This window comes from Peromyscus californicus, unplaced genomic scaffold (assembly GCF_007827085.1).
Source record: "Peromyscus californicus insignis strain IS unplaced genomic scaffold, ASM782708v3 Scaffold_4__1_contigs__length_199733344, whole genome shotgun sequence".
Lineage (NCBI taxonomy): Eukaryota > Metazoa > Chordata > Mammalia > Rodentia > Cricetidae > Peromyscus > Peromyscus californicus.
In genome coordinates, this window is record NW_026294562.1 from 172,883,638 (window position 1) to 172,888,435 (window position 4,798).

At 42.0% G+C, this 4,798-nt stretch overlaps 1 long non-coding RNA gene across 1 annotated transcript; it reads left to right on the forward strand.

Moving 5' to 3' along the window:
- The first annotated feature begins 1,459 nt into the window (after positions 1-1,459).
- LOC128094337 (uncharacterized) lies at positions 1,460-4,083 on the forward strand. Its single transcript, XR_008212918.1, has 2 exons — positions 1,460-1,574; positions 3,079-4,083. It is a non-coding gene; the product is annotated as an uncharacterized LOC128094337 (long non-coding RNA).
- The last annotated feature ends 715 nt before the right edge of the window (positions 4,084-4,798 follow it).

Genomic DNA, 4,798 nt, shown 5'->3' on the forward strand with positions numbered 1-4,798 from the left:
TTATGATACTTTTTGTTACCTAGCTTCTCTGGGGCTGTGGATAGTAACCTGATTATCCTGTGCTTTAAATCTAATATCCACTTATGAGTGAGTAAATACCATGTTTGTGTTTGAGGGTCTGGGTTACCACACTCAGGATGATTTTTTTCTAGTTCCATCCATTTGCCTGCAAGTTTCATGATGTCATTCTTTATTATTGCTGAGCACTTTTTGTGTAAATATACCACATTATCTTTATCCATTCTTTGGTTGAGGGGCATCAAGATTGTTTCCAGGTTATGGCTATCACAAAACAATGCTTCTATGAACATAGTTGAGCAAGTGTGTTGTGATGATTGAGCTTCCTTTGGGTATATGTCCAAAATTGGTATCTCTGGGTATTCAGGTAGATTGATTCCCATGTTACTGAGAAACCCTCATACTGATTTCCAAAGTGGTTGTACAATTTTGCACTCCTTCCAGAAGTGGAGGAGTGTTCCCCTTACTCCACCTCCTCTCCAATATGGGCTGTCATCAGTGTTTTTGATTTTAGTCATTCTGAGAGGTATGAGATGGTATCTCAGAGATGTTTTGATTGGCATTTCCCTGATGGCTAAGGATGTTGAACATTTCCTTTAGTGTTTCTTGACCATTTGAGATTCTTCTGTTCAGAAATCTCTGTTTAGATCTGTATGCTGTGGGATGTTCTGTATGTCAAATGTGTTGCTGATTAGTCAATAATTAAAACACTGATTGGCCATTGGCTAGGCAGGAAGTGTAGGCGGGACAAGGAGGAGAATAAAGCTGGGAAGTGGAAGGCTGAGTCAGAGAGACACTGCCAGCCGCCACGATGACAAACAGCATGTGAAGATGCCGGTAAGCCACGAGCCATGTGGCAAGGTATAGATTAATGGAGATGGATTAATTTAAGCTGTAAGAACAGTTAGCAAGAAGCCTGCCACGGCCATACAGTTTGTAACCAATATAAGTCTCTGTGTTTACTTGGTCGGGTCTGAGCGACTGTGGGACTGGCAGGTGATAGAGGTTTGACCTGACTGTGGGTCAGGCAGGAAAACTCTAGCTACATCTGTACCTCATTTTTAAGTTGGATTATTTGGTATTTTGATGTCTAGTTTCTTTAGTTCTTTATATATTTTGGAGTGTAGGGCCCTGGTTCCCATTTTGTGTAGCTTTTGTCTTGCTTGCTAACCTTGACCTTGATGTTCTCCCTTTCCTAATTCCCTGCTGGTTTCCACCCTCCTGAATGCTTAAGGGAAGTTCCTTGTTTGTGTATCCTGCATATTGGGCATTAATACCTTAGATGCAGGATTGTAAAACATTGGTAGCGAGCTACTACCATCCGGAGTTCTCCCATTGTGCTGTAATCCTATATTTAAGGGCTCCTCCCTACCTCAATAAATGGCATTTGGCATTCTGCTGAGGCAAATGACCTGCTGTCTTCTGTCTCTGTTTTTTGATCCACAGCCCCTCGCTTGGAAATGGTGAACAGGTGGTGGTAGCACTGGTGTTACCACTACAAGTGGAGGTCCCACCGAGATCCAAGAAAGAAGGGACGCGCTGATGCACACCCAAAGGTAAGGCTGGCCAGCATTTTAAAGAAAATAGCATCCATTTCTCCCATTCATGAATATTTATTGCAAGTGCAAGGACTCATTTGGTCCTGCTCACATAACCTTTATGTGGGCCATATTAGAGCTCATACTCAATTGCCTGGACCACTAAGCAAAGGTAATCAGAGGGCTGATGCCATTACTCCTATGGCTGTCACATTAGTTTGTTCTGCCTTTGAAAAGGCTACTCAGTTGCATCAATGTTATCATCTTAATGCTGGATCTCTTTGTTATCATACGAGATTAACCCGGGAACAAGTCATCCAGATAGTTAAATCATGTCCTATTTGTATTGAATTTTACCTGTTCCTCATTTGGGAGTTAATTCCTGAGGACTTTTACCTAAACATGTGTGGCAGATGGATGTCACACACGTGCCTTTCTTTGGAAAATTACAATATGTCCATGTGTCTAATGATACATATTCCTCTCTGATTTTTCCTTCTGCCCATTCAGGGGAAAAGGTTAAAGATGTAAAGAATCATTGTCTTCATGCTTTTGCTTATATAGGAGCACCAAAATGCATAAAGACTGATAATGGTCCCACCTACAGCAGTACAGGATTTTCAAAATTCTGCCAAGATTTTTCTATTGTTAATAAGACTGGTATTCCCTATAATCCTCAAGGACAGGCAGGCTATAGTAGAACGCGGCCATCGTACCTTAAAAACATATTTTGCTAAAGTAAAAAGGAGGGAGCTAGGGGCTCATGTCTCCTCTCTACATTCTATTCTTTCCCTTGTTTTATATATTTTAAATATTTTATCAGTGGATTCTGCTGGAGTATCCACTGCAGATAAGCACTGGAGGGCTCCTCTTGCAAATCATCCTCTGGTGTGGTGTAAGGATCTTTCTACTGGCACTTGGAGGGGACCCCATCAGGTGTTGGTGTGGGCCCGGGGTTCTGTTTGTGTCTTTCCTCAGAACAATGAGGTTCCTCTTTGGGTTCCTGAGCGCTGTGTGCTCCCTGTGACTGCTGCCAAATCCCAACATGGCAGAGACCTATTGTGCCTTCGTGAAAAACTCTCCCCTTCTGATGCCAATGGGGATTGAGAGCCCAATATGGCCAGCCTTGGCAAGCATTAATGTAAGCCTAGGAACTGTAGCCATGCAGTTGGATTCTTCAGAAGGTAATGTAGGGTAACTGCTTTTTCAAGTATGTCTGAGAACATGTCACCAAGACACCTTGGAGATTAAGGATAACCCTGAAGGTCACTGACATCCATTTGTTAACAGTAGCATGCCAGCTAAGCCTTTTCATTTTTTGCAACCCTCTGAAAGCTGGTGTAGTACCTACTTTTCAGGAGTGGCTCTGTGCAATATTTATTGGCCTCCTGAAATTCATTTTGCCCCCTTTGAAGATACCTTAAAATTTGTGAGCCTGAATGTAGCCATTATGAGACAATTAGTTCTGCACCTTGTGTGTTGTCTGTTTTTTTGTTTATGGTTCTTACTTGTTCTTTTGCAGAGTTGCCAGCTTAAGTCATGCCGAGATCAATAAAAATGGGCCTTGGTGGTTCGTGTTCCTGGAGTTGTGTCCATGCCAGTGGATGCCCACACACTCCAGAAGAGAATTTGACATTGCTGCTGCTGTTGTTGCTGTTATAGCCGTAGCGGCCACTGCTGCTACTGTTTCTGGGATTGCCATTTCATAATTGGTTACTACAGCTAGCACAGTGGAGACCCTGGCAGCAAAAGTAGCTACCACAGTTAATTACTCTTTCATTCTATTGGGCATGATAAATTTAATTCAGTAGTTATATACATTTCAATTGGCTTTGAAAGTTGTAAATTTATAAACTCAAGTTCCATTTGCTTTTGGGATACCATCTTATGAGGACTCCAATTGGCAGTAAGGCTCATTTAGGAAGGGAATGGCTCAATTGCCTTTAGCCTATTGGCTATGGGTGGGTTAGGACTTCTGTTGGTCTTTTCTGTGTCAAACACACAGATTGAAAGCCCAGTGCCACTCTGAGATCTTTGTTAGCTGTAAACTCTGCAGCTCACACACAGTTGTGCCTTTATGATAATGAGTATTCAGAGATGGGTAATGCCTGGGGGGCACTCATCAACCTAAGACAGAGCGCCTGTGTGGCCTGGGCAGGTGTCTCCATGACAGGTAAGGTGACCTGCTGACATCCCATGCAACCTAAGTAAGAAGCTCATTTTTTAGTAAAAGGGGGGACCTGTAGGGCCCTAGACCCCGTTTTGGGTAGCTGTTGCCTTGCTTGCTGACCTTGACCTTGATGTCCTCCCTATGCTAATTCCCTGCTGGTTTCCACCCTCCTGAATCTTTAAGGGAAGTTCCTTGTTTGTGTATCCTGCATATTGGGTGTTAACTGCTTAGATGCAAGATTGTAAAACTTTGGTAGCAAACTTCTGCCCTCCAGGGTTCTCCCATTTTGCTGTAGGCCTGTATTTAAGGCCTCCTCCCTCCTTCAATAAACGGCATTCAGCATTCTGCTAAGGTGAATGACCTGCTGTCTTTTGTCTCTGTTTTTTGATCCACAGCCCCTCTCTTGGACATGGTGAACCGGTGGTGGTAGTGCGGGCATTACCACTACATAGGAGATCAGCCCTCTGTGGGGTTAGTAAAGATCTTTTCACACTCTGTAGGCTGTTGTTTTGTCTTATTGACCATGTGCTTTGCCTTACAGAAACTTTTCACTTTCAGGATGTCCCATTTATTAATTGTTGATCTCAGTATCTGTACTACTTGTGTTATATTCAGGGTGTTGTCTTCTGTGCCAATGCATTCAAGGCTACTTCCCACTTTCTCTTCTATTAAATTCAGTGTCACTGGATTTATGTTGAGGTCTTTGATCCACTTGGATTTGAGTATTGTGCAGGGAGATAGATATAGATCTATTTCCATTCTTCTACATGTGAATATCCAGTTATGCCAGCATCATTTGCTGAGATAGACAGCCGGATCTTATGGAGGCATTTTCTTAACTGGTGTTCCCTCTTCTCACATGACTCTAGCCTGTGTCAAGCTGACAAAAAATTATCCAGCATACATACTAAATCTGACTAAACTAAAAGTCAATACTCATCACAAAATCAACTTTAGCACTTTTTATGAAATTCTTCTAGAATTTAAAAGCAAATTAATTTTCCACATTGGAAAATCTTTTAAAATATTTTTATGTCCTTTAAAATTTTTTTTTTAAAAATTGTGTCCTTTT